This window comes from Alosa pseudoharengus, unplaced genomic scaffold (assembly GCF_046254945.1).
Source record: "Alosa pseudoharengus isolate Yale_2024_CS ecotype anadromous, Long Island Sound unplaced genomic scaffold, YU_APseudo_1.1 YU_APseudo_1.1_scf_3, whole genome shotgun sequence".
Classification (NCBI taxonomy): Eukaryota; Metazoa; Chordata; class Actinopteri; order Clupeiformes; family Clupeidae; genus Alosa; species Alosa pseudoharengus.
This window is the reverse complement of record NW_027468718.1, coordinates 33,170,873-33,185,872: the sequence shown is the minus strand read 5'-3', so window position 1 is coordinate 33,185,872 and position 15,000 is coordinate 33,170,873. Positions and strand designations below refer to the sequence as shown.

The window sequence follows — 15,000 nt, the reverse complement described above, 5'->3', positions numbered from 1 at the left end:
TTACATTAGGGTGATGGTCCCTTCACAGGAGCTTCATACAAACTTTACACAGGCATCTCCACACAGAGTTACAGTCTGTTTCATTTTGCCATATGTTAGATTTCCACTCACCTGACAGTAGAGTGATACAGGACTTGTGAGGTTAAGACATCTTCTATCCATCCAATGGGAGAGTTTAACGACAAAATAAGATATAGAAAAAAAAACATTAATCCATGTCAGCAAACAGCCAACATAAAACCATGTCAGCAGCCTTTAAATCCACAGCAATATATCAATTTTCCTTGGTTATTCATCCATAAAACAACTCCAACCAGAGATCCAATCTTCAGCTCTGAGCACACAGTGTGTGTGAGTGTGTGTGAGAGAGAGTGTGTGTATCATGTGACAGCCCTTGAGAGGCGAGGAGCCTCACCTGTGCACAGAGGAGAGGGAGCGATTACCATGAGAATACATCAACTAGTCAGAGGTGGGACTGAGAGAGAGAGAGATAGAGAGAGATGGAGGGGGAGAGAGAAAGAGAGAGAGAGAGAGAGGGAAGGGGAGATGAAGGGGGAGGGAGATGGAGAGAGATAGAGCAAGAGGGTGAGTATAGAGGGGAGGGGAGAGAGAGAGATATAGAGAGAGAGAGAGCAACAGGGTGAGGGAAAGAGGACGAGGGGTGGGGACAGAGAGAATGACAGAGCCAGAGTGAGATGAAAAGAAGGAATGGGAAGGATAGCTATAGAGACGACAGGAAGAGGTCAAGAGAATCAGAGAGAGAAAGGCAGAACACAAAGAAACAGAGAACAAAAGTTTTGAAATCATGAGGATCGATAGTGATGATAAATGTGGGAAAAGGAAACAAATGAATAAGAAACAGAATGAGGTCATGGAAGTGAGAGATATAGAGAGAGAAATGTGGAGGAGTATAACTGGAGATGTAAGAAGACAAGAGATAGAAATCAGGAAAGCAAAACAAGACAGATCAGAGGTGGAGAGAGGAAGAGAAGAGAAGGACACCATGAAAAGTGTGTGTGGTGTGAGAGTATATTGCACACTATGAAGAGTGTGTGTGGCGTGAGTGTGTATTGTACACCATGAAGAGTGTGTGTGGTGTGTGAGTGTGTATTGTACACCATGAAGTGTGTGTGTGGTGTGTGAGTGTGTATTGTACACCATGAAGAGTGTGTGTGGTGTGTGTGTATTGTACACCATGAAGAGTGTGTGTGGTGTGTGAGTGTGTATTGTACACCGTGAGAGAGTGTGTGGCGTGAGTGTGTATTGTACACTATGAAGAGTGTGTGTGGCGTGAGTGTGTATTGTACACCATGAAGAGTGTGTGTGGTGTGAGTGTGTATTGTACACTATGAAGAGTGTGTGTGGTGTGAGTGTGTATTGTACACCATGAAGAGTGTGTGTGGTGTGTGAGTGTGTATTGTACACCATGAAGAGTGTGTGTGGTGTGTGTATTGTACACCATGAAGAGTGTGTGTGGTGTGTGAGTGTGTATTGTACACCATGAAGTGTGTGTGTGGTGTGTGAGTGTGTATTGTACACCATGAAGAGTGTGTGTGTGGTGTGAGTGTGTATTGTACACCATGAAGAGTGTGTGTGGTGTGTGAGTGTGTATTGTACACCGTGAGAGAGTGTGTGGCGTGAGTGTGTATTGTACACTATGAAGAGTGTGTGTGGCGTGAGTGTGTATTGTACACCATGAAGAGTGTGTGTGGTGTGAGTGTGTATTGTACACTATGAAGAGTGTGTGTGGTGTGAGTGTGTATTGTACACCATGAAGAGTGTGTGTGGTGTGTGAGTGTGTATTGTACACCATGAAGAGTGTGTGTGGTGTGTGTATTGTACACCATGAAGAGTGTGTGTGGTGTGTGAGTGTGTATTGTACACCATGAAGTGTGTGTGTGGTGTGTGAGTGTGTATTGTACACCATGAAGAGTGTGTGTGGTGTGTGAGTGTGTATTGTACACCATGAAGAGTGTGTGTGGTGTGTGTATTGTACACCATGAAGAGTGTGTGTGGTGTGTGAGTGTGTATTGTACACCATGAAGTGTGTGTGTGGTGTGTGAGTGTGTATTGTACACCATGAAGAGTGTGTGTGTGGTGTGAGTGTGTATTGTACACCATGAAGAGTGTGTGTGGTGTGTGAGTGTGTATTGTACACCGTGAGAGAGTGTGTGGCGTGAGTGTGTATTGTACACTATGAAGAGTGTGTGTGGCGTGAGTGTGTATTGTACACCATGAAGAGTGTGTGTGGTGTGAGTGTGTATTGTACACTATGAAGAGTGTGTGTGGTGTGAGTGTGTATTGTACACCATGAAGAGTGTGTGTGGTGTGTGAGTGTGTATTGTACACCATGAAGAGTGTGTGTGGTGTGTGTATTGTACACCATGAAGAGTGTGTGTGGTGTGTGAGTGTGTATTGTACACCATGAAGTGTGTGTGTGGTGTGTGAGTGTGTATTGTACACCATGAAGAGTGTGTGTGGTGTGAGTGTGTATTGTACACCATGAAGAGTGTGTGTGGTGTGTGAGTGTGTATTGTACACTGTGAGAGTGTGTGGCGTGCACAACACTATTCATATTACTGCATGTTCTTATTTCCTCAGAGAACTGCTGTGCTGTATATTATGCTCTGACAACACGGTACCTAATTCTAATAAATTGAGTGAAATGAATTGAAAAGTGTCTAGGAGAGAGAGAGCGAGAGAGAGAGAGGGAGAGGGTGAAATAGAGTGAGGGAGAGAGAGAGAGGCAGAGAGAGAGAGAGAGAGAGGAAGGGGAAGGAAGGCAAAGGAGGGAGGGACAGAGAGGGGGATGAGGGAGAGATGTGAAAGGGAGAGAGAGAGATAGAGAGGAAAGAGGAGGGGGGGAGGGAGAGCAAGGGAGGGATGAACAGAGAGGGGGTGAGGGAGAGAGATGGAGTGAGGGAAAGGGTGAGGGAGAGAGAGAGGGAGAGGGTGAGTGATAGAGAAAGAGAGAGATGGAGTGGGGGAGAGGGTGAGGGAGAAATAAAGAGAGAGAGGGAGTGGGGGAGAGGGTGAGGGAGAGAGAAAGAGAGAGAGGGAGTGGGGGAGAGGATGAGGGAGAGAGAAAGAGAGAGAGGGAGTGGGGGAGAGGGTGAGGGATAGAGAAAGAGAGAGAGGGAGTGGGGGAGAGGGTGAGGGAGAGAGAAAGAGAGAGATGGAGTGAGGGAAAGGGTGAGGGAGAGAGAGAGGGAGAGGGTGAGTGATAGAGAAAGAGAGAGATGGAGTGGGGGAGAGGGTGAGGGAGAAATAAAGAGAGAGAGGGAGTGGGGGAGAGGGTGAGGGAGAGAGAAAGAGAGAGAGGGAGTGGGGGAGAGGGTGAGGGAGAGAGAAAGAGAGAGAGGGAGTGGGGGAGAGGGTGAGGGATAGAGAAAGAGAGAGGGTGAGGGATAGAGAAAGGGCAGGGACAGAGTACATGGGTGCTGGAGGATCATAAGTATCTGAAGTCCTCTCTCTGATGTAGGTGGAGGAATTCCCCATCCGAGGGTCTGAAATCCCTCACTAAACACACACACACACACACACACACACACACACACACACACAAATGCATAGTCATGTACCAGTGTATAAAGAGATGAAATGTCTAAACATGTGTCCCTGTACTGATCTGTGTGCATAAGGTTGGAGTGCATCTTTAACTCATGCGGGTGCTACAGTAAGTTCTACCAGTCTGCCCTGGTGTGATAGAACATGCAGGTGCTAAGTTCTACCAGTCTGCCCTGGTGTGATGGAACATACGGGTGCTAAGTTCTACCAGTCTGCCCAGGTGTGATGGAACATACAGGTGCTAAGTTCTACCAGTCTGCCCTGGTGTGATGGAACATTTAGGCTTTAGCTTACAAGTGGTGTAGAAATGAAACAAGACATGTATTATTGTGAAAGGGCCGGTGTTCCCGGTAGCAGTCATGAGTAAGGTATAGAGCAAGCTGTGTCAAAGAGAGGAGAACCACAGAGCTGTATGAGTGTGTGTATTAATGTATATGAGCGTGTGTATTAATGTATATGAGTGTGTGTATTAATGTATATGAGCGTGTGTGTTCTAATGTATATGAACGGGTGTTTTAATGTATATGAGCGTGTGTATTAATGTATATGAGCGTGTGTATGAGCGTGTGTATTAATGTATATGAGCGTGCAGGGGCGCAGGAGATATTTTGAAAGTGAGGGGGACCAAATTGTGAACACAAACCCATAGTGAGATCAGATTTCCAGATATCGAATTGCCACCTCTGGCCCACTTTCGACCATCATATTTTAAACTTGCCAGAATATTAAAGCTACATTGTGTACTTTTTTGAGTTAATTCTTAGCAAAAACCCATTTGTTCTTTCAAAAATATGTGCTCATTCATGTGTAATTATTTCCACTTACTAATCAAAGTATTCTCGTAAGTGTAGAATCTGCTATTCCAAATACCTACGCGCGAGTCGCGCAAATGGCTGAATCCATGTTGCGCCTCCATCTTTGAAATACATTCGCCAACGAGGGACATTCCTGGAAATTCAGCTCCGCCTTTCGCGCTTGTAGGCAACACTCATTGCATGATCAGTCTACTCGCGACTGCCGGCAGATTTGAAAGTCTGTTGAAAATGGAGGATTACAACTATTCTCGAGGACATGAAAAGGAGTCGCCAAGGAAGCGAAAAAGAGAATTAAAACGCCAACGCGACCGGAAAAACAACAGACCAAAGTCAATATTGGAGTGGCTTTTCTAAGATGGAAAGAGCTCGTGAGGAGCAAGGATTTTAAAAGGGACGCCGAAATTGCCTGCTTTCTCCTCGACAGGTAATTTGGCCTATTCGTGTAAACATACAGTCTATGGTGTAAATTCGAAGTTTTATAGTTGCTTGGCTTAGTATAGCATGGTTGTCCATAACGCTAGAATGACGTCTGGGATACTTTTCCTCGCGTCGATGAAAAAGGATTGTAACATAAATCTGCTATGACGGATCACAGGCAAAGGGCACTAAATTGTAGTTATTTTTCATTGCTTTTGCTTTGTAGCCTAAATATATCCTAATCTGATAATGCTAGTGTAGCCAATTCCAAGGGTGACGTTCACATCCTGAGGCCTGTCCTGTAGTCTTATTAATTGTAGACGTAGCCTACTAAATTGTCTGAACGTTTTTCACTGCATGAAAACAATTGTTGATTCTATGTGATTGTTGTTTGATAATAACTGAAAGTATATTTTTAATATCTTGGTGTTTACCATTTTATGTACTGTTATATGTTGTGAAACGCTCTGCTTATTCATTTCAGATTAGCATCTTGGCGCAATTGCAGAAGCCCCTGAAATTGAGAACCTTGAACAGAGGTAACCCATCAATGCTCATAATGTCTATACCCGATGACATTCTCTATTGTATATTTTCATGATATAAGCATTTATATATATATTTTACAAAGCCTACATGACATGAGCATCGTGGAGGAGGATGTGGACGAAATTCAATGGTCTTATGTGATGCACGTGCATGCCTTCATTGTAACCTTGCCTGTAACTCAGTCTAGGCAAAATAGCACTATACAGATTAGTAACAATATGTTGAACTATATAAAATGGCATGTATGTCTAACGACACTGCATGTCTTCCACAGGATCAGCTTTCCAGGAGACTGCAAATTTAGAATGATGGCCCATGTTGCTTCAAAGGCACCATACAAAAAGGAAGGGTTCATGTGTAAATACCATAATTTGTTAATTTCTGTAAATAAATATATTGCAAATAACATTGTTGACCATGTTACTGTCATTTGGTGTTTCAAAATGGTAAATTACCACAACTCCTTTTTTAATTATAAGTTTGTGGATGTAATGTATGAGGTACAGCATGAACAGTCTCTTATCAATTCTAAAAGTTTTTATTTTCATGAAAGCAAAATATAGCGATGTACCGGTGTAAAATAAATTAAATACAGTTTTAAAAGGAACAGGCAGTACAAGAACACTAATACAAAACTATTTACAATAACAACATTACAACATTATAGGAAGGTGAAATAAATTCCAGAGATGTCCCTGAGGGTCAGGGAATTTATCCCTTATCCTACACACACAGCTTGGGATCACTCTTCTATTACCCTGTCCTAGAGACCCATGCTGCCAGAAAATGAAATGTCTGTAGGTAGCATATCTGAACTCTATTGTCATCACCTGGCTCTCTTACATGGCCTAATGCTGTGATGTCTGTGATGTACTGCCTGTGAATCTGGAGAAAACCTTCATCTAGGCAGTGCTGTGTGTAGTGAGGCAGAAGGCTCACACAGGTGGCAGGGTTTTGTCCACAGCATTTTCTCTTCTGATCGATTGGCATGTCTCTGCAGTGTGTACAACTACACCAAGGCATCCCTGGCACAGGTGGGGGGACGACATGTCTGCACTGATGCATCAAACACCAGACCTGGCTGCCTCACTATAGCAACTGTGTGGTGAGGTTCCTGTGCTCTTGCAGGCTCATTTCATCCACAAGTCTGAAGAAATAAGACACAAGAAATAAGATCAGATAGGCTTGTTTAGGTAGCAAAGTTAGATTGTTAGCAGAGTAGTAGTAATAGTAGCCTACTCTGTGTCATTTTTCAAGTGTTCACACAAAATGATGAATACTATGTATGTGTATGGACAATGAAAAGGTGAAAATGTTGTGTAACATTTTCTATAGACCATAACGTAATTATGTGTCGTGATTTCACTGGGAGACAACTCGCATCATGCAGTTGAGATACAAACAGGCAGGGAAGCTACATCAAGCGCGTGACTGAAGCGTTCCGTTCACAACGCGTAAAATCAATTTTAGATGAATGGTCTATTTTTTTTCTGCAGCAGACGCAACGCAAACGAACGTGCCTGGTGCAGCTTCCGAGCTAATTTCGGTGTCATTGACATTGATACTGTTCAGAGAAATATATTAAAAACACAAACCTCCGTTGCTTCTCTCCTTTGTCTTTGAAGTTCTTCCAGTCTCTCCTCGTCATCTTTTGGAGTCTTACTTTTTCTTTGCCTAGGAGGTCTCATCGATCCTCTGCCACCGGCTCTTGGCTTTTCTTTACCTTTCCCTCTTCCTTTACCTTTCCCTTGCACCTCCGTTGCATCGACTGATCTCTGACTCTGCTCACTGAGAAAAATAGTAGGCTACGCTGTAAACATTGCCTTTACACTATTAATCTCGCACATACAGAATAACGATAGCACTGAATCAACTGTACTATAACATTAGCATGCATTCGTTTGGGAACCTGATAGCTGATGCTAGCAATGAAATAGTAGCCTACCAAAATAATGAAAACGTAAAACTAGGCTATTCACTTTACATAGAGGTCATACCCAACATGTTTACTGGCTATATAACTAAATGCAATGTGTAATTGTTTTCTAAAGTAACCTTATAACTGGAAGGAACACCGGACGAAGTCGTAGTACTGGAAGCAATGTTACCTTTGGCATGAAACGGCCACCGTAGGAGTTAAAATGCGCTCGGAATGGGAGGGGCTAGAAAGTAATATTCAGTTGGTTGTCATATAGAATTTCACCGCTAGATGGGAGAAGTTCTTACACAAGGTAGCTTTAAGATAATACCATTGATTGTTTTCAAACAATTGTTTTCACTACTTGGGCCAATGGTAGAATACTGGTCACTACTTGGGCTAATGGTAGAAAAAAGCAACATGGGATGTTGATATTTTATAAAGCCATGAATGAATCATCATGCCTATGATCCAAACATAGACTACATGATCAAATAGCCTAGTTAGGCCCACTTAAATTGTCTGGTATAAACCAAATCAACTCTCCACTGTGTGTTTGCAGTTAATAGGCCTATTTATGCAACGTTAGAACTTAAAGGTGCGATTTGTAGGATTGTTACCGAACGTTCTGTAGGCCAAAATCAAAACACTGGTGAACGTTCTCAAGACTACCAGACGCGAGCCTCTTCTGGGTTGCCAGATGTAATGAAGACTTAGCTAACGTTAGTTGACCTGCAGCTGCTTTAACGTTTCTCCAACCATGACCCAGCTACACATTACGGAAACAGTGGAAACAAAAAATACCTCTCTAACCAACGTAACATATTTAGCTGAAGTTCTACCAGAAAGACTCAGTAGACAGAATAGAATCAGTTAACAATTTAATTAGTAAAGGAACGGCTTGGATGCAAGCATGATAGAGTCCTGAATAGGTAACAGTCTTTGGCGTAGGCCCCGTCTCGGATCCGTCCAGCGATGAGCGGATCTCGTCTCTTGCCGATGGATGAAGGCAGGGGCGGGGAGCCTACCCCCCACGACGAGACGGGGACCAACTGGTGGCGGTGGCTGAAGGAAGATGATGTGGTAGGCAGACCGTGCCCGATGGACGTGGACTGCTGGCAGAGGTGGAGGGGACGTCAAAGTCAGCGTACTGAGAAGCAGAAGCAGTGTTAGGTGGTACATATTTAAAGAGCCCACTGAATTCCTATAGGCTAGCGCTGATTGAATGAGTGAATGATCAGATTCCAGGGCTTTCCCGAAAGTAGGCAAAGCTAAGATTGGCTCTGTGTAAGCATGGAAGGAGTAAGCTACACTACGAGTCTTCCTAGTAGAACTTTCGCTGAAGCTATCATTTAGCGATGCAGATGAAGTTTAGCATAGGCTACCTGTTGTGGAGAAATATGGCCAGCTCTGCGTCAGACTTGATATTCTTCGTTTCACGAAGACGTCACCATCTCAGGAAGCTCCTCCGATGTCCACTTAATTTGTTTCTTGTTTTAATTTTGGAAATTTGCCTGCCTCTCGTAGGCGTTCATGACTACAACTGACAGCTGTTGACAGTTGGCCTTTGCTAATTTGGCAACCCAAATAGAAGGATGCGCTAGCCCATTATTAATACACTATTCTAGAATGAATCGTTCAAAACATAAACGAAAATTTCAAGAGATTCCGCCCCGTAACTCATTTTTTTTCATTGGTTTTACGGGGTTTTACAGGTTAGAGTAGTGTTGTCAAATAAGCCATTACTTCAATTCATCGTGTTTCCTTACTCTCTGACAACATATGGTGATCATTTTTGGAATGGTTACAGTTTATTTTTCCTTATTCCACTGCTTGGTTGAATTTCCCATTGTCCTACGTAATTTAGAACGACCATTAACCGTATGTTATCTGCACATCTATGAAGTAGATCCATTTTTTTGGCCGTATCACACTTGTATATTAATTCGCCGAACTCGTTGTGAAGTTTAAATGAACTGTCACGTTGCATCCGAGCTGTAAAATGCAGACGTTCAGAACATTGCAACATTGTAGCATATGACGGAGGTGGCTTTTAGCTAGATGGATGACAGCAGGTTAAGTAAAAGCGATGTTTCAAAGCTAAAGTTCATCAGAATCTTGGGATACGCCCGCTTGACAACGGGAGAGATAGAACTAACGACTGGCCTTTGGCCGTAGCAACCATCCGTTTAGAACTAGTAACGGCAGTTTGTCCTGTGAGTTGAGAAATTAGTTGATATGTGTCGGAAGAAATTAGTTCTACAAACAAGACAGTTTTAGCGACTAAAACGTTTAAATTGTAACAGGAAATGAACACAACGCAAGTGGCAACAGTGGAATAAGCGGGATAATGGACTCCACGGTGGTCTGTTCACAGAAGTTAATGCACTACGAGGTTTAAACGGCCCTCCGCTTCGCGTCAGGGCCGTTTTTACAACCTCGACCGTGCATTAACTTCTGTGAACAGACCACCGTGTCGTCCATTATCCCTTACTTATTTCCTACATACTGGTCCTTTAACAAGTGTTGGCTTAACAAGTTACCAGTCCAGAACACACAGAAAATTGCAACAGAAAGTTGCCTTTATAATCAACTATTTGTTCCAACAGCATTTAAACAAAGCATTTATAAAATTGAAAAAAAAAATTAAATAAGAAGTAAAATAAAATACTGTTACTGTAGTGACTGTATCACATTATCCCAAGCTTCAAAGAGCTCCCCACGTCTGTGACAGGCAGACGTGACACCGCTAAATTCTCAGCTTGTTTATACCCCACACTGAACGCATAAGAACGCTAGGCCCATCACTCAGGGGTGTGGTAGCGTACTCTCTGGGATTTATGCACCAAAGTAACTGAAGTATCCAATTTGTGTCTTGAAATTATGTTTGAAATAAATGTCTTATAACAAAAACGTTGATAGACTTGTATTTTATAGTTAGGCTAGTGAAAACGAGTTTTTAAGTAGGCTAGTTGAGTTTGTTATCATAAACATAACAGCTAACGTCATGTTGAGCAGAAGGAGTTGAGCACTAGGCTACCATAAATCCTCAAATTATGCCCGGGATTGATTCTATTTATAGCAGGACAAATAAAGGCAGGTTCCTACAAGACGGGGTAACAATTGCCTACCATACCAACAATTGCCATCAGTCCACTAGAAGACATTGTTCGATTTAAGTCAATGAAATAACCTCTTCTTAATATTTTATTATATGTTGTATTGTATTGTATTATGTTGGTTGGATTAATAGCCTACGGTTGGCAAAGAAAAGTCGTTTTCCTACCATGGGTCTCCAACACACGTTTTCAAGCTCATTCTCTTGCCGCCCCTTTCGAGATAATTGCCAGAGGCTGAAGCCTACTATTTAAACACAATTGTTGCGACTCAAGGCATTCCAGCCTACGAATTTTATTTTAAAAAAAAAATACTAAATCATGCATATTTAAACAATAACTCAATTTAGGCTACTTGGCTACGCAAAAAGGTTTCCATTACAGCACAACCCCTATTCAATGAAGGGCTGCCTTGTCTCGCAATAAACAGCAGTGGAAATCTCAACACTTTTTCAACTGCATGAAACTTAACAGTGAACCATCAAATATCTTCCAGATTTCAGTGCCCATCAGTCCCAACACTTAGCAATATAATCAAACAGTCCAAAAGTACATTAAATCCCAAACCAAACCGAAAATGCTTTTGATAGCCTACGGGTATGCATGCCGCTCCAAATGAAATGCATGTCTAAAGCCTGCCTCGAATACCAGCCTGCCTCAAATAAAGATGATGATAAATGATTTATGCTAAGCAAGTAGCCTGGATTATTTTATGATTGTTAGTAGACAAACTGGCTTCAGATATCCAACAGAGTGAATATGAAATTGTGCAGTCTTACAGTACTGTAGATGGCTGTGGTTAGTGATGTGATGCTGTTAATGGGGAGTTTTACAGTTAGCGCAAATCCTATATGTTATTATTTATTTAGCGTACCTATAAGGCTTTTTTTCCTTATCAAAAGTGAGGGGGACGACGGCCGTCTCTTCAGCACTGCGTGGGACATATCCCCCACGTCCCCCGTGCCTCCTGTGCCCCTGTGAGCGTGTGTATTAATGTATATGAGCGTGTGTATTAATGTATTACATTACATTACATTTGGTTGACGCATAACGCCAAAGCTAAAATGATATGAGCGTGTGTATTAATGTACATGAGTGTGTGTGTGTGTATTAATGTATACGAGCGTGTGTATTAATGTATATGAGTGTGTGTATTAATGTACATGAGTGTGTGTATTAATGTATACGAGCGTGTGTATTAATGTACATGAGCGTGTGTATTAATGTACATGAGCGCGTATGTATTAATGTACATGAGCCTGTGTATTAATGTATATAAGCGCATGTGTATTAATGTACATGAGCGTGTGTATTAATGTACATGAGCGTGTGTATTAATGTATATGAGCGTGTGTATTAATGTACATGAGCGCGTATGTATTAATGTACATGAGCGTGTGTATTAATGTACATGAGCGCATATGTATTAATGTACATGAGCATGTGTATGTATATGAGCATGTGTATTAATGTACATGAGCGCGTGTGTATTAATGTCTATGAACGTGTGTATTAATGTACATGAGCGTGTGTATTAAAGTGCATGAGCGTGTGTATTAATGTACATGAGCGTGTAGATGAGCGTGTGTATTAATGTACATGAGTGTGTGTGTTAATGTACATGAGCGTGTGTATTAATGTACATGAGTGTGTGTATTAATGTATATGAGCGTGTGTATTAATGTACATGAGCGTGTGTATGTATATGAGTGTGTGTATTAATGTACATGAGTGTGTGTATTAATGTATATGAGCGTGTGTATTAATGTACATGAGCGTGTGTATGTATATGAGTGTGTGTATTAATGTACATGAGCGTGTGTATTAATGTACATGAGTGTGTGTATTAATGTATATGAGCGTGTGTATTAATGTACATGAGCGTGTGTATGTATATGAGTGTGTGTATTAATGTACATGAGTGTGTGTATTAATGTATATGAGCGTGTGTATTAATGTACATGAGCATGTGTATGTATATGAGTGTGTGTATTAATGTACATGAGCGTGTGTATTAATGTACATGAGCATGTGTAATAATGTACATTAGCATGTGTATTAAAGTACATGAGCGTGTGTATGTATATGAGCGTGTGTATTAATGTACATGAGTGTGTGTATTAATGTATATGAGCGTGTGTATTAATGTACATGAGCGTGTGTATTAATGTACATGAGCGTGTGTATGTATATGAGCGTGTGTATTAATGTACATGAGCGCGTGTGTATTAATGTATATGAGCGTGTGTATTAATGTATATGAGTGTGTGTATTAATGTACATGAGCGTGTGTATTAATGTACATGAGCGTGTAGATGAACGTGTGAATTAATGTACATGAGCGTGTAGATGAGCGTGTGTATTAATGTATATGAGCGTGTGTATTAATGTACATGAGCGTGTGTATTAAAGTATATGAGCGTGTGTATTAATGTACATGAGCGTGTGTATTAAAGTATATGAGCGTGTGTATTAATGTACATGAGCGTGTAGATGAGCGTGTGTATTAATGTATATGAGCGTGTGTATTAATGTATATGAGCGTGTGTATTAATGTACATGCGCGTGTAGATGAGCGTGTGTATTAATGTATATGAGCGTGTGTATTAATGTACATGAGCGTGTGTATTAATGTACATGAGCGTGTAGATGAGCGTGTGTATTAATGTATATGAGCGTGTGTATTAATGTATATGAGCGTGTGTATTAATGTACATGAGCATGTAGATGAGCGTGTGTATTAATGTATATGAGTGTGTGTATTAATGTACATGAGCGTGTGTATTAATGTATATGAGCGTGTGTATTAACACACATGAGCGTTAGAGATGCGCGGATGGGCTATTATTTCAACCGTAACCGCATAGCAAAACTTATCATCCATCCGCCATCCATCCGCACCAACGTTTTTTGACCAATTTTCAAATCCGCACCCGCCCGCCATCCGCTGGTTGTTTTAATGTATATGGGTGATGCGGTGCTGCTGACGTGAGGCTAGAAAGCTCTTGCCTGTTCTAGAAAGACTGATCCAATGCAGCAAATATATTAAAAGGCTAAAGGATTAAGGGTCTGGCCCAACTCAAGGGGTGGCACCAAGCATGCATTTGAACATATGTTGTAGCCTATCCCCAGAATATCAGCAGCAAACTCAGTCTGCAAAAGTCTCCAAATAAAACGCAGCCTGCAGCCTACAATTGTATCATTGTAATAAAAAACGCAATTTAGCACATCATTTCAACATGCTGCTATTTAGCCTACTAATTAATGCCTATTGTACTTTATTTTTTGCAAAAAGAAAGAAATCCTTAATAAAATAACAAGTCATTCACATTATAGGCTACTTTACGCACTGTAACCCACCGCACAGCAGTGCAACGTGCATGTTTACATTTTTAGTAACAACTTGCTTGCTTGCCTTACACATCTAAGTTTTCCGACTATTTTTCTTACCTTCTTTTTTCCGCTGTGGATGTTACTGAGCTTGTAGAAGTTTTAGCTCTTACGTCCTGAACATCTAGCACTGCCATTGCCCGATGTCAGTTCTGAGTCATATCACACCATAATCTGTCTCCCTTTTAAATGCCTATTCCCTGAATGGTAGGCTAAAATGACTATGTGTTTTATATATAATATCGAAACAAAATAACCCAGTCAGTCTCATCTATGAGATGTTTAGGCCTCCTCCAATACTGGCAGCTGGGCTCATAGGTTGCAGATTTGCTTAGTGGCCTACCAAGGCTCTGCAACGAGACGCGACATGGGAGATGAATCATCGGTCAACTTGCACTGTAGCCTTTATTATTGCACACTGGAGAGAAAAACATGCTGGTAGGCTACGATAGGCTACTTAATTTAAACTTTGTTACCTTTAGTGTGTGTGTGTGTGTGTGTGTGTGTGTGTGTGTGTGTGTGTGTGCGTGCGTGAGGGGTTGCTCAGTGAAACATCGGAATACACCAATTCCGCAACACTGATAGATAAACAAAACAGCATGCATAGAAGCAACTAAGCCAAACTGCCTGATGAAAATTTGACTATTTCAAAGTGTGCTCGTTTTTTTCGGATGTAGGTAACACAATTTAACAATGTATAGGCTATTTTTTTCATTTGATTGGTTCAACCGCCACCCCCCCGAATTTAATTAAAATAATATATTTCTTCACGTCATCCGCCCGATCCGCGGTTTAACCGCGGAGTCCGCGGCTGTAACCGCGAACCGCGCATCTTTAATGAGCGTGTGTATTAACGTACATGACAAGGCAAGTCACCCTTAACTGTCATCTGTGTTGTTTTGTTCAGTCACTCTCTGTAAACCTGTAAAAGGAATTTCAGTTTGTTTGTTTTTGCTACATATAAACTCTTTACACTCTCTCTCTCTCTCTTCTCTCTCTCTCTCTCACACACACACACACGCACATGCACACACATGCACCTGCCTGTTGCCATGTTTGGGATAATTGACCCATAGCTTTTGATGATATACTGCAAATAAAGTAGCTACCTAAAAAAAGCTTCTTTGTTCATATTGACCAAGCCGTTTGTCACATGTGATTGTATGAGTGCGTGCGTGCGTGCGTGTGTGTGTGTGTTTATTGTAAGTGACTTGTCTCCCCCAGGCTC

At 41.6% G+C, this 15,000-nt stretch overlaps 1 protein-coding gene and 1 long non-coding RNA gene across 2 annotated transcripts in view; one reads left to right on the top strand and one right to left on the bottom strand.

Moving 5' to 3' along the window:
• LOC143099926 (E3 ubiquitin-protein ligase TRIM35-like) overlaps positions 1 to 15,000 on the bottom strand; it is a 491,084-nt gene that overhangs the window by 456,458 nt on the left and 19,626 nt on the right. The gene's annotated exons all lie outside the window — the stretch shown is intronic.
• On the top strand, positions 4,692 to 5,663 carry LOC143100691 (uncharacterized). Its single transcript, XR_012981919.1, has 3 exons — positions 4,692 to 4,806; positions 5,284 to 5,338; positions 5,623 to 5,663. It is a non-coding gene; the product is annotated as an uncharacterized LOC143100691 (long non-coding RNA).